Raw genomic sequence first — 14837 nt, 5'->3', positions numbered from 1 at the left:
GTAGTATAGTTTGAAGTCAGGTAGTGTGATGCCTCCAGCTTTGTTCTTTTGGCTTAGGATTGACTTGGCGATGCGGGCTCTTTTTTGGTTCCATATGAACTTTAAAGTAGTTTTTTCCAATTCTGTGAAGAAAGTCATTGGTAGCTTGATGGAGATGGCATTGAATCTGTAAATTACCTTGGGCAGTATGGCCATTTTCATGATATTGATTCTTCCTACCCATGAGCATGGAATGTTCTTCCATTTGTTTGTATCCTCTTTTATTTCCTTGAGCAGTGGTTTGTAGTTCTCCTTGAAGAGGTCCTTCACATCCCTTGTAAGTTGGATTCCTAGGTATTTTATTCTCTTTGAAGCAATTGTGAATGGGAGTTCACTCATGATTTGGCTCTCTGTTTGTCTGTTGTTGGTGTATAGGAATGCTTGTGATTTTTGTACATTGATTTTGTATCCTGAGACTTTGCTGAAGTTGCTTATCAGCTTAAGGAGATTTTGGGCTGAGACAATGGGGTTTTCTAGATAAACAATCATGTCATCTGCAAACAGGGACAATTTGACTTCCTCTTTTCCTAATTGAATACCATTTATTTCCTTCTCCTGCCTGATTGCCCTGGCCAGAACTTCCAACACTATGTTTAATAGGAGCGGTGAGAGAGGGCATCCCTGTCTTGTGCCAGTTTTCAAAGGGAATGCTTCCAGTTTTTGCCCATTCAGTATGATATTGGCTGTGGGTTTGTCATAGATAGCTCTTATTATTTTGAAATACATCCCATCAATACCTAATTTATTGAGAGTTTTTAGCATGAAGGGTTGTTGAATTTTGTCAAAGGCTTTTTCTGCATCTATTGAGATAATCATGTGGTTTTTGTCTTTGGCTCTGTTTATATGCTGGATTACATTTATTGATTTGCGTATATTGAACCAGCCTTGCATCCCAGGGATGAAGCCCACTTGATCATGGTGGATAAGCTTTTTGATGTGCTGCTGGATTCGGTTTGCCAGTATTTTATTAAGGATTTTTGCATCAATGTTCATGAAGGATATTGGTCTAAAATTCTCTTTTTTGGTTGTGTCTCTGCCCGGCTTTGGTATCAGAATGATGCTGGCCTCATAAAATGAGTTAGGGAGGATTCCCTCTTTTTCTATTGATTGGAATAGTTTCAGAAGGAATGGTACCAGTTCCTCCTTGTACCTCTGGTAGAATTCGGCTGTGAATCCATCTGGTCCTGGACTCTTTTTGGTTGGTAAACTATTGATTATTGCCACAATTTCAGCTCCTGTTATTGGTCTATTCAGAGATTCAACTTCTTCCTGGTTTAGTCTTGGGAGAGTGTATGTGTCGAGGAATGTATCCATTTCTTCTAGATTTTCTAGTTTATTTGCGTAGAGGTGTTTGTAGTATTCTCTGATGGTAGTTTGTATTTCTGTGGGATCGGTGGTGATATCCCCTTTATCATTTTTTATTGTGTCTATTTGATTCTTCTCTCTTTTTTTCTTTATTAGTCTTGCTAGCGGTCTATCAATTTTGTTGATCCTTTCAAAAAACCAGCTCCTGGATTCATTGATTTTTTTGGAGGGTTTTTTGTGTCTCTATTTCCTTCATTTCTGCTCTGATTTTAGTTATTTCTTGCCTTCTGCTAGCTTTTGAATGTGTTTGCTCTTGCTTTTCTAGTTCTTTTAATTGTGATGTTAGGGTGTCAATTTTGGATCTTTCCTGCTTTCTCTTGTGGGCATTTAGTGCTATAAATTTCCCTCTACACACTGCTTTGAATGTGTCCCAGAGATTCTAGTATGTTGTGTCTTTGTTCTCGTTGGTTTCAAAGAACATCTTTATTTCTGCCTTCATTTCGTTATGTACCCAGTAGTCATTCAGGAGCAGGTTGTTCAGTTTCCATGTAGTTGAGCGGCTTTGAGTGAGTTTCTTAATCCTTAGTTCTAGTTTGATTGCACTGTGGTCTGAGAGATAGTTTGTTATAATTTCTGTTCTTTTACATTTGCTGAGGAGAGCTTTACTTCCAAGTATGTGGTCAATTTTGGAATAGGTGTGGTGTGGTGCTGAAAAAAATGTATATTCTGTTGATTTGGGGTGGAGAGTTCTGTAGATGTCTATTAGGTCCACTTGGTGCAGAGCTGAGTTCAATTCCTGGGTATCCTTGTTGACTTTCTGTCTTGTTGATCTGTCTAATGTTGACAGTGAGGTGTTAAAGTCTCCCATTATTAATGTGTGGGAGTCTAAGTCTCTTTGTAGGTCACTCAGGACTTGCTTTATGAATCTGGGTGCTCCTGTATTGGGTGCATATATATTTAGGATAGTTAGCTCCTCTTGTTGAATTGATCCCTTTACCATTATATAATGGCCTTCTTTGTCTCTTTTGATCTTTGTTGGTTTAAAGTCTGTTTTATCAGACACTAGGATTGCAACCCCTGCCTTTTTTTGTTTTCCATTTGCTTGGTAGATCTTCCCCCATCCTTTTATTTTGAGCCTATGTGTGTCTCTGCACGTGAGATGGGTTTCCTGAATACAGCACACTGATGGGTCTTGACTCTTTATCCAACTTGCCAGTCTGTGTCTTTTAATTGGAGAATTTAGTCCATTTACATTTAAAGTTAATATTGTTATGTGTGAATTTGATCCTGTCATTATGATGTTAGCTGGTGATTTTGCTCGTTAGTTGATGCAGTTTCTTCCTAGTCTCGATGGTCTTTACATTTTGGCATGATTTTGCAGCGGCTGGTACCGGTTGTTCCTTTCCATGTTTAGCGCTTCCTTCAGGAGCTCTTTTAGGGCAGGCCTGGTGGTGACAAAATCGGTCAGCATTTGCTTGTCTGTAAAGTATTTTATTTCTCCTTCACTTATGAAGCTTAGTTTGGCTGGATATGAAATTCTGGGTTGAAAATTCTTTTCTTTAAGAATGTTGAATATTGGCCCTCACTCTCTTCTGGCTTGTAGGGTTTCTGCCGAGAGATCCGCTGTTAGTCTGATGGGCTTCCCTTTGAGGGTAACCCGACCTTTCTCTCTGGCTGCCCTTAACATTTTTTCCTTCATTTCAACTTTGGTGAATCTGACAATTATGTGTCTTGGAGTTGCTCTTCTCGAGGAGTATCTTTGTGGCGTTCTCTGTATTTCCTGAATCTGAACGTTGGCCTGCCTTGCTAGATTGGGGAAGTTCTCCTGGATAATATCCCGCAGAGTGTTTTCCAACTTGGATCCATTCTCCGCATCACTTTCAGGTACACCAATCAGACGTAGATTTGGTCTTTTCAAATAGTCCCATATTTCTTGGAGGCTTTGCTCATTTCTTTGTATTCTTTTTTCTCTAAACTTCCCTTCTCGCTTCATTTCATTCATTTCATCTTCCATTGCTGATACCCTTTCTTCCAGTTGATCACATCGGCTCCTGAGGCTTCTGCATTCTTCACGTAGTTCTTGAGCCTTGGTTTTCAGCTCCATCAGCTCCTTTAAGCACTTCTCTGTATTGGTTATTCTAGTTATACATTCTTCTAGATTTTTTTCAAAGTTTTCAACTTCTTTGCCTTTGTTTTGAATGTCCTCCCGTAGCTCAGAGTAATTTGATCGTCTGAAGCCTTCTTCTCTCAGCTCGTCAAAATCATTCTCCATCCAGCTTTGTTCCGTTGCTGGTGAGGAACTGCGTTCCTTTGGAGGAGGAGAGGCGCTCTGCGTTTTAGAGTTTCCAGTTTTTCTGTTCTGTTTTTTCCCCATCTTTGTGGTTTTATCTACTTTTGGTCTTTGATGATGGTGATGTACAGATGGGTTTTCAGTGTGGATGTCCTTTCTGTTTGTTAGTTTTCCTTCTAACAGACAGGACCCTCAGCTGCAGGTCTGTTGGAATACCCTGCCTTGTGAGGTGTCAGTGTGCCCCTGCTGTGGGGTGCCTCCCAGTTAGGCTGCTCGGGGGTCAGGGGTCAGGGACCCACTTGAGGAGGCAGTCTGCCCGTTCTCAGATCTCCAGCTGCGTGCTGGGAGAACCACTGCTCCTTCAAAGCTGTCAGACAGGGACATTTAAGTCTGCAGAGGTGACTGCTGTCTTTTTGTTTGTCTGTCTCCTGCCCCCAGAGGTGGAGCCTACAGAGGCAGGCAGGCCTCCTTGAGCTGTGGTGGGCTCCACCCAGTTCGAGCTTCCTGGCTGCTTTGTTTACCTAAGCAAGCGTGGGCAATGGCGGGCGCCCCTCCCCCAGCCTCGCTGCCGCCTTGCAGTTTGATCTCAGACTGCTGTGCTAGCAATCAGCGAGACTCCGTGGGTGTAGGACCCTCCGAGCCAGGTGTGGGATATAGTCTTGTGGTGCGCCGTTTTTTAAGCCGGTCTGAAAAGCGCAATATTCGGGTGGGAGTGACCCGTTTTTCAGGTGCGTCCATCACCCCTTTCTTTGACTTGGAAAGGGAACTCCCTGACCCCTTGTGCTTCCCGAGTGAGGCAATGCCTCGCCCTGCTTTGGCTCGCGCGCGGTGCGCGCACCCACTGACCTGCGCCCACTGTCTGGCACTCCCTAGTGAGATGAACCTGGTACCTCAGATGCAAATGCAGAAATCACCCGTCTTCTGCGTCGCTCACGCTGGGAGCTGTAGACCGGAGCTGTTCCTATTCGGCCATCTTGGCTCCTCCCCCTTGAGTTTCTTATAGATGGTGAATGTTAGACCTTTGTTGGATGCATAGTTTGCAAACATTTTCTCCCATTCTCTAGGTTGTCTGTTTACTCTGTTGATAGTTTCTTTTGCTATGCAAAAGATCCTATCTTGTCCATTTTTGCTTTTGTTGCGATTGCTTTTGGCCTTTGTCATGAAATCTGTGTTTGTTCCTATGTCCAGGATGGTATTGCCTAGGTTGTCTTCCACGGTTTTCATAGTTTTGGATTTTGAGGATGGGATTGGAATCCAGCTCTGTCTGAATCCCAATCCCGTGATGCTTGTTCATCTCTCTCTCTCTCTCGTTAATTGTATTCTGTAAGAGGACCAAGTGTTGAGCAAATTGGAGTTGAGAGACATCGGTAATTAGGACAGATGAGGTAGTAATCATAGCATTTGCTCAGTGGTGTAGGCATTACAAGAGCCTTTCTTAGCTTGCTTTCTTTCTATCTTACTTAGTTCCCACAACACCCTTGGAACATGTCTTCTTCAACCTTTAAGTCACCCTAATGCAATGATTCACCTTGGAGTCACTAGTAAGTTCAGACAAGCCCAGGACACTGCTGAACCATCGATCGCAATTGCCCAAAACCCAGGTATGGCGACACACATCTTTCTTTCCTGACCTGCTTCTGCTTGATTATAGTTCCTCAGTCCCAGCATCAAAGACTATTGTCTTTCACTTTCAACTCTACTTTTGTCTTTTCAATTTGTTAATTGCTATTGTTCATCCCAGCTGGACCCACAATGCCAAGACTTTGGCTGCTCTTCACTCTGCAGTTATGTGGCTGATCTGGCAGGATAACCCAACCAGAACCAAATTAAATTGGAAGGTCAGTTCAGCTGGATAGTTGCCAGGGAGGAAATCCTACCCAGATGCCACTTAAATTGGGAGATCAGTAGGGCCATTTACTGGAGTGCCAATAATTCAAAGCATCAAAATACACTTGTGGTCTAAACTATACCTGGAAATATAAAAACATGGAGAAAGATGATATTTCCATAACTCGTCTCAGGGAGGGTACTGTATATCGTGTAAGAAAAATACAGATAAGCTACTTTGGAGGGGAGAGTGACAAGACACCCAAGGTAAATTATTGAGTAGCAATAGCTGGCAAGAGCTAAGTTGCTGAGAAAAAGAAGGAAGATAGAAATTGGTAGCCTGCAGCCCAAGGTGCTCTTTCCCCTTAGTCTTCAACATCTCCTGTAGACAATGATGAACAGATATTTAAACAAAACAAAGAGGCACCTGCTTCAGGACTACCAAATTGTTATCCTGCTATGTCACCAATATGTCTCATTCTGATCCTGACCCCACCAGCCTCAGAACCTAGATGCTAGAACAAAGCTCCTTGGCTAGTACTCAAGCCCAGCCCCTTCCTACTCCTGTAAAGTGGGTTTGTATAGATGTAGGTGTTGTTGTTGTCATCATCATCATCGTCATCACATTTTCAGATGAGGATCTCTGAAAGTGAAATACCCAAGGCCATTCATCTAGGAAGAAGCAATGGCTTCTAAAACTACAACATGATCCCTACATAGCACATACTAAGGTAAACTAATACTATTTTTAAAAATCTAACAATGGTCATAGAAGACTGGAGCTGGTCTTATGTGTTTCCTGTCAAAGAGTTCCTCTGCAACTTTTCTTAGTATGCTAGGAATACATATTTCTTAAAAGTATCCTGACTTATGTCCAGAGAAAGCAAATACTACTAGTATTTGCCTCTTGTTCTAGAATGTGTTCTCAGAAAATGTTAATAAACACATATACGTCTTTAGTGATCACATTTTTAAAACTTTTATGTTAAGTTCAGCGGTATATGTGCAGGTTTGCTATATAGGTAAGTTAAGTGCCACAGGGTTTTGGTTTACAGATTATTTAATCACTCATGTAATGAGTGTAGTACCCAACAGGTAGTTTTTCAATCCTCTCCCTCCTCCTACCCTCCACCCTCAAATAGACCCTAGTGTCTGTTGTTCCCTACTTTGTGTCCATATGTACTCAGTGTTTAGCTCCCACTTGTAAGTGAGAACATGTGGTATTTGGTTTTCTGTTCCTGCATTGGTTTGCTTAGGATCATGGCCTCCAGATCCATCCATGTTAGTGACCACATTTCAAGGGTGCTTTTATGTTCTTTCACATTAGGGAACACTATCATGCCTCCAGCTGACCAAGAGCTGAGTCCTCTTGGTCCAGGTGCACTTCCATGAAAGTGCCTGAATTGTTCTTTTGCTTAGGACTTTATAAGCTCCTTAAAAGTTCATGGGAGAGGAAGTCAAGACCACCGAGGAAAGAAACCATACACATCCAAAGTGAACTGAAGCTTAAGTATATTTTTAAAAATTCACACCATCTAAAGGCATGAGTGTGGTGTGAGGGCTCCAATCTCTTTTCACTAGGAGATTCTTGAAATCCTAAATCAAAAATGGTTTGGGATTGGTGATATCCAGTTGTATTCCAGAGATCTTCCTTCATCCTGACTTAGTGTTTCTGAACAGAATTATTCACTTCTCCAGTCCAAGCTGGTTTGTTTGTTTTTTTCCAAATCTTAACATCTGTTTTCTATGTGGTTGATTAAAAGGTTAGAATTCAAGGCAGGCATATTTTCTACCTCAACCACCCATAATTTAACCACCGTACAGCTATTTTTCTTGCTATTTCTGTTTCTAAATACTACCACACATGATTTTTTTGGGACTTCTCTTTGTGACCCCTCTATGCGAGGAAGTTAGATTTGTTTATAGAGCTCTAGGGCTTGAGGTAGAAAAAAATTATCTCCAGGACTCTTTCCTGCCTGGAAGAACCTTCTTCAGCCACTTTCACATCCCTTCTGCTTGTCTGCATCTCATCCATTACCTGGGACTCCTCCACTGCCCAGTCCTGAGGCAGTGCTCTGGGTTCTTTTCCAGGAGTACTGCTTTTGGTCATTAGCTGACTGCTGCTCACTGGATGGCTATGTGAAGAGTCTCTTTACACTGCAGGGCTGGTTGGAAAGTCATGGACCCATTGAAGGCAGTGTGAACTCACTGTCTTGTGTTTCTGAACAGAAGAGCAAGGCATATCTGGCTCTGGTAGAACTGGAGGGGACAGATGTCTCTCCTTGTTCTACCTGTTTAAAGTTAACAAAGAGTAATAGTCTGGGAAAGAAACCTGAAAAAAAAAAAAACAAAAGAAAAAGAAAAGAAAGGAAAAGAAGAAAAAAGTGAAGGAGAGGCCAAAAAAGAGCAGCCAGACCTTCTGCCCTTGCTTCAACCATATCTGATCCATCATGATCGTTTCTGTGTGCTGGAGTTCTGAATGAGGTCTCCATTGACCAAAGGAGACTGCTGCAAAGATAAAAAACTGAAGGGCACTTATCTTATCCAGTCCCTTCATTGCAAAAGATGAGTAAAATGTGTTATAGGAAGCTTATGAATAGCTAGGGAATATCAGAAACACACATATTGTCTTTTCCCTTTATTAATAGATTGTGGGGTATAATGCTGATCTGCTACTATTAGATACATTGAGGTCAGATATAATCTGCATCCATACAGTCTTTCCAGAAAATATTATTCCCATCCTTTGGCAGGGGTGCTCAGTGCACTTGGGACAGATGAGAAACATTCTTTGGGAATAATAGAGTTCTTCTCCCTTAGAAATGTTTCATGTACTTCAGAGTTGCTGCCATATGGTTCCCATAAAGGTTCTGCCAAAATTCCCGTGGTTCTCACAAGAGCTCCTACCTCCTCTGTTCTTTTAATCTCCTGCTGCGGGTGGCAGACATGGGAGAGACAGGCAAGCTGCAAAGGGAAGTCGATGAAATAAAATTAAAGCCCTACAATCGTGTTCGTGTCAATGTAGATGGGGTGCCCCCCTCGGTTTGCTCACAGAGGTGGGTGTGAGATCCTACAGGACGGTCTGGAAGACATCCCATGGAAGGCACTTTATTTTGCCCAGAAGCTGGAGGAAAAGCAGAAGGCAAGTGTTGTCTCTTAGAAGGCCTGGGCGGGGGGTAGGGGGATGGTAAAGGTTTAAGGAGAAGAAGTCTTTAGGAATTTTTACTTCACAGAAAAAAGAGAATGATACCTAGAGGCTTGTCTGAATTTGTGAAACAATGTAACAACAGAAAGAGGCAATGTTTAGAAAGACTACCCCTCCTGATTATGTGTTCTGGCAGGCAGGGCAGAAACAGTCTCGGTGCCCATGTGAGGACTGGAACTGGTTTCTTTTCTCCTTTACATGATTGTTCTGAGTCCCTTCTGTTTCTTGGTGAGCTATATTGTGGTCTCTCTCCCAATCCCCCACCCTAAATTCTATGTACGTAAGTGATTGACAACTTTCTTCTTTAGAAAATCGCAAATTTCTCTTGAAGGTAAATGGCAGCGTTACAAGATACACTCGTAGAGTCTGTAGTTGTGGAACATATGCTCCTGCTTGCTAATTTCTGACTGCACATTTTGAAATAGATTCTTTGAGATTAATGACCAATTATTAGCTCTGACGTGATGCTTGCTAAGTTGGATGTGGATTCATTTCGTAAACCTTGTGTGTGCATTTGTTTTTTTATGTTTAGCAACTGCTTACATGGATCACCTGTTTTTGTTTTGCTATGACTGTTCAAAGTAGGTAAGGCAAAAAGAGACTTTTGGCCCCTGAAACTCATTCCAAAAATTATACTGAAGAAGTGAGATCACTAGGTAGGTCTTGCTGAGTTTGGCAAGCCCAGGGGGGCTTATATTTTGATGTCATGTCACTTCTTTCCCAATTGTCCTGTTGTTTGACTCATCTAGAGGAGATTTAGCACACATGTTGGAGAGCAGTGAGGTGAAATAAAGGTCACTCAGGAATAGCATCCTCACTGGTCCTCATTCTAGCCAGGGTCCATCTGTATAAGCTCTTTGGGTGATCCCTCCCCACCTCTGTAAATGTTTGCCTCTCATGTTGCAGGTAGTCATGGGGCTTTTGCTTGATTTGACTGAGACAGTGAATTGATTTCACTCCCCCATTTCCCTCTCCCTCTACCCTATTTGAATTGTCTCTGCATGCTTGAAGATGAGGTAATTAAATATATCTTTGAAGGATATAGAAAACAACACCACCCTCCTCCTTGCCTTCTTCTGGGGAGTGCAATCCGGTAAACTACCAGGTTGTCTTGTCAAATGAGTTATTGTTTTTCAAAATGTAGCCTGAATGGCATCCTTTATAATTAAGGCTTCTGGCTTTCAGTTTAAAGTGATATTTGCCAGTAAAAGCCTGCCAAAAAATAAATAAATAAAAGCAGGCTTACCGTTAAATATTGATTTAAGCTTGGAAACTGGCTCCAAATTTTGTTATACTAGTCTTGATCTTCACGGCCTCTGGGCATCTGTTTCAATTTGGTCAAATTGAAATGGGGAGGGACAGTGCCAGGCTAACAGCAAGGTGATCCAATATAGTAGGATGAGTTGTATTTGATGAAAAAGAGCCAGGCAAAGTCATCTACAGGTCCTGGGGATAGGTGAACTGGGCTCGGATAAAATAAAAGCTGATGGGCATCTTAACCTGTCTCTTGGGCTGACCTGAGCCAGTGATTATATTTTTGAAATGTAAAAAAACATTGGGTTATCTTTGGAGGACAGAATTTTTTTTTTCTGCCTTTCTGTGTTTCCTGTTATATAGAAGCATTTCCTGCAACTGGTCTGGATGGGCATTTTTCCTTATGATCCTTCCACAGTACTGGGAGGGATATTTAAAAAGCTCAAATGCAAAACATTTCCCTAGGAACCAAATTTCTCAATCCCCACTTTGAGTTTTTTTCCTATGTAGGAAAAGGATAAGGTTCTCAGAAGAGTTTTCTCTTCCTGAGTATATATGTTTGAGATTGAGAATTGTTCTTATCTATCTCTATCTCTCATAAGAGAAGGCAAACAGGAAGGGGGAGAGTTAAAAGTTCCTGAAAAAAGGGCCCTTGATGAAACTGAACTCTGTGGGTGCAAAGTGCCTGAGATCTATTAGTTTTGGCAACCCCAGTTATTCCAGTGTCTCTCATCATCTGTAAAGTTAACAAGGGCTGATAAGAGATGATGAGGCGGGGTACTGGTTTGTATTTCCAGACTCATAAATATTTCACAATACCATTTTTTTTTTTTTTTTTTTTTACAATCAGATACATTAGTTTGCCAAGTATGCTGCTGGATGTTCATTCAGCACTAGTGTTTAACAAAAGCCCGGTTTTAAAATCAGAGGATATGAGTTGGGGGGGCCTCGAGGTAAGCATCACTTGTTATTGTACCTGGCTTTCAAATGCATGTCCTAATTTGAGAGAGGGAGTTGGTATTTGACCTCTAGAAACTGCTGCTGTCTACCTTGAAAAATATATTGTTATGTTCTATGGGCAAAAAAGCATCAATCTTAGCTACACTCTCATATTCTTTCTCATTCTCTAGCTCCGCCAGTGCCCTTGTGTTTCTTTGTACTTCACACCATGGACAGTAGAATCAGGCACCAAAGGGTGAATTTAATTTGGAACAAACCTCTGTCTTGATAGAACTGCCTTTGCCCGGGCTCAAACACAGCAACCTGCAATTTCCTGAGGCTGTGCCTCACCTAGCACTATCACAGGCTCTAAAAATTAAGTCCAGCCTCAGCATTTCTCATAGCTAACCCAACTACAGCAAAAAAGGGGTATAGACACACAAGTCAGCCAAGTAGCAATGGTTTTCTCCCTGATGTAATCAAATGGAGTGCACGGATATCACTTGATTAACAGCTGCGGTATTAATTTCCCTTTTTGGTTGCTTGACTCACAGCAAGAATCATGTCAAGGCAGCAGAGAAGCAATTAAATTGATTTTAATCTTTGTCAGAGAAGATAACATGCCTCTTTCTCTTCTCATTTAAATAATTAAAGTTTCAGTAGGTATTATTTCTGGCTTTAAAGAAATTGGTATCTTAATGTAATAGAATCCTTGTAATTATATACTTAATGGTCCTTAATAAGTTAATCATGGTTTTTCATTTAACATGTATTTTTTACTTATTAAACTTTTATTTGTTATAGTATCTTTGCTTTCAAGAAGAAGGGGGAAAACACAAAGAATGATAGATATAAAACAGTTCTGTCATTTCTTATATTAATCCTTTCAGCATTTATTTTCTTCTTCTTTCATGCTGTCTTGGACTTAAATTTGAAGTAATTTTTTTACATTTCAGTTCATTTAAAAGAAGCCCACTTATTTTAATACCAACATACTTAACTTTAATAATAATAAAATTTGGGGCTCCTATGAAAACTTCTTTTAATAACAACATACTTAATTTTAATAATGATGAAGTTTTTGGCTTCAATGAAAACCTCCTTGTGTAATATTGTATTACTTAAATTGTTTTGAACTCCTTTAAACTTAAAATTTCATTAAGATCTTAGAGAAATATTGAAAAAACATTGCAAATGGTTTTATTCCGCTTTGGTATTCAGTCAGACATTATATAGTTATTTTACTACTCGCCCCAACATTGTGAGATGCATTTCAAAGAAAAGGAAATAGAGAAAAACAAATAGGGGCAAAATTCATCACAGCCTTCCTCGTTAGATGCTGGATTTTAGCTTTGATGCATATGTAGCCTATATAATGTTGAGCATTACATAATTTAACTATATAAACCCCAGTTGCTACCAATGAGAGGAGTGACTTGTGTAACAGAAGAAGTGTTATCTGGAGAAAACCTACTTCTCAATTCAGATTCCTATGAAGAAGTGAGCTTTTCACCAAAAGGTTTCAAAACTGCTTCCTTTTCAGGATGCTGAACACTGACTAAGAGGAGAGAGCACACATTACATGGAGACCATGGTCCCTATACCAGAAACATGAGAGTAGAGAGAAGCAAAGCCAGCATCGTGGAGCCAGTCCCTTTATCCAGGGTCTTGGAGGGATACAGTCTTCTGTAGAAATTAAATAAAAACTGAATTCTTCAATGGGTATTTTGAGAAGAGAGCCACTGTAAGCTTATACACTGTGAATTGCAAAATGTTACTGCCTCTGGGTGGACAGGTTTTAAAAAGACTTTTTTTTTTTTCCTCCTGGCATGACTGACAGAGGGAAGGCTGGGTTTCAATCCCATCTTTCCCTTCCCTTGCCCAGTGCTTCTTTATGTGCGCAACCTGCACAACTATATGTGGTTTGCAAACACGCATAAGCAAAGACTAACAGCTTCTGAAACAAACCCTGAATAAAAGAGGGAGCATATTAAGGCAGATGGCAGAGGAGGTGAGCAGCATGGGCAGATAGAAGCATCACAGAGACTACAAGAAGAATGTGCCAGACCAGCTCATAGTGGCCACACTTATTAAGAATTATCATCAGCTCTTTAGGATTTGGAAACTTGGAAACACATTGTGTGTTCTTCCTGGTTTGTTATAGAGTATGTGTATGTACTTCTTTCTCTTAAAAATATTTATTTTTAAAGAATTGACTTATAAAATTATATGTATTTATCATGTATAACACAATATTTTGAAGTACAGTCCTGTGTCATAAGGATATGTTCTGAGAAATCCATCAATTTTGTCATTGTATAAACATGATAGAGTGTATTTACACAAACCTAGGTGGTATAAACTACTACACACCTAGGCTACATAATGTAGCCTATTGCTCCTAGGCTGTAAACCTGTATAACATGCTACTGTACTAAATACTATAGACAATAGTCATGTACTGGTGAGTATTTGCGTATCAAAACATATCTAAATATAGAAAAGATGCAGTAAAAATATGGTATTACAATCTTATGAGACCACTATAGTATATGAGGTCCATCATTGATTAAAACATAGTTATATGGTGCATGACTGTATATATGCATTGTGGAATGGTTAAATCTAGCTAACTAACAAATGTGTTACATCACATAGTTATTATTTTTGGGGTGAGAACACAATATTCACTCTCTTAGCATTTTTTAAGAATACAGTATATTAACTATAGTCACCATGCTGAATGGTAGATCTCTGGAACTAATTTCTCCTATCTAAGTGTGATTATGTACCCTTTGACCAACATCTTTCTAACCCCACCCCACAAACACCCCATAATAAAGCCTCTTGTAACCACCATTTTACTCCTTTTTCTATGAGAATGGCCTTCTTTGTGTCTCCTTTTATCTGTCCTTACAGTTTTTTACTTAATGTCTATTTTGCCTGATATTAATACAAGTATACTTCCTCCTGCTCTCTTTTAGTTTCTACTTGCATAGAATATCTTCTTCTGTTCCTTCATTTTCAGGCTGTGTGTCCTTATAGGTAAAGTGAGTCTCCTGTAGGCAGCAGATAGTTGGGTTGGCTCTTTTTTTTTTTTAAATCCATTCCAGCCACTTTATGTATTTTGATCAGAGAACTTTATCCTTTTACAACCAAGGTAATTATTCGTAGATAAGGACTTACTACTGACATTTTGTTTATTGCTTTCTCATTGTTTGATAGATTGTTGTGTGTGGTTTTTATTACAGGGTGTATCTTGAGTCATCTCAATTAATCTTGATGCTCTTGGTTCCTACATCGCTGTTAGCATTGAGGATGTTAGAGTGCAGAGTATCAAAACCAGCATTCATCAGAAAGAAAGGATGTTTACACAAACATTAAGGCATGGAAGAGAGTCAGTGGGGTGGGGATGGAAAAAGGAAAGAATATCCTAGGCTGAGAAAATCACTGAAGCAAGAAAATGATGTATATGAGCATGGGTTCTTTTAGAAACTATCTTAACACCTGATCAAATGTGGGTGTTTCTGAGAATGCTGAGCTGATTATGGCACATTCTCTGTCCTGGAGAAGCTGGAAGCATTTTTACATCTACCCTATTTGATCCTTATACAAATTTTATAAATTAGATAAGAAACATCTTAATAACTAAAAGTCACTGAAGAGGGAACCTTAAAAAAAGTACTTTAAAAAAGTACACAAGACTTAAGTTTACACAACTAACTCTAGGAATGCTGGGACTGGAACCCAGCTGCCTGGCAAGTACCATGGTGTTTTCAACCAGATCAGAGAGGGGTGAGCTTTTTCCTGCTTCTTCCCCAGAGCAGTAAACTAAAAAAAAAAAAAAAAAAAAAGCATTATTGTTGTTATTTTATTATGATGATTGTTACTATTATCAGAGAGTGAGGGGTGGAGGAAGAGAGTACAGCCAGATTTCTTCATTTCTCTCTACTAGTAGTAATGTGTGTGGGGGCATAA

General features: G+C 40.1%; 1 long non-coding RNA gene across 1 annotated transcript; it reads left to right on the top strand.

The window, feature by feature from the left end:
- The first annotated feature begins 7385 nt into the window (after positions 1–7385).
- Positions 7386–13723, top strand: LOC134808903 (uncharacterized). Its single transcript, XR_010153083.1, has 2 exons — positions 7386–8603; positions 12403–13723. It is a non-coding gene; the product is annotated as an uncharacterized LOC134808903 (long non-coding RNA).
- Positions 13724–14837: the final 1114 nt, after the last annotated feature.

Source organism: Pan troglodytes, chromosome 1 (assembly GCF_028858775.2).
Source record: "Pan troglodytes isolate AG18354 chromosome 1, NHGRI_mPanTro3-v2.0_pri, whole genome shotgun sequence".
Taxonomy (NCBI): Eukaryota; Metazoa; Chordata; class Mammalia; order Primates; family Hominidae; genus Pan; species Pan troglodytes.
The sequence above is the reverse complement of the archived record's forward strand: the minus strand, read 5'-3'. Positions and strand labels throughout refer to the sequence as shown.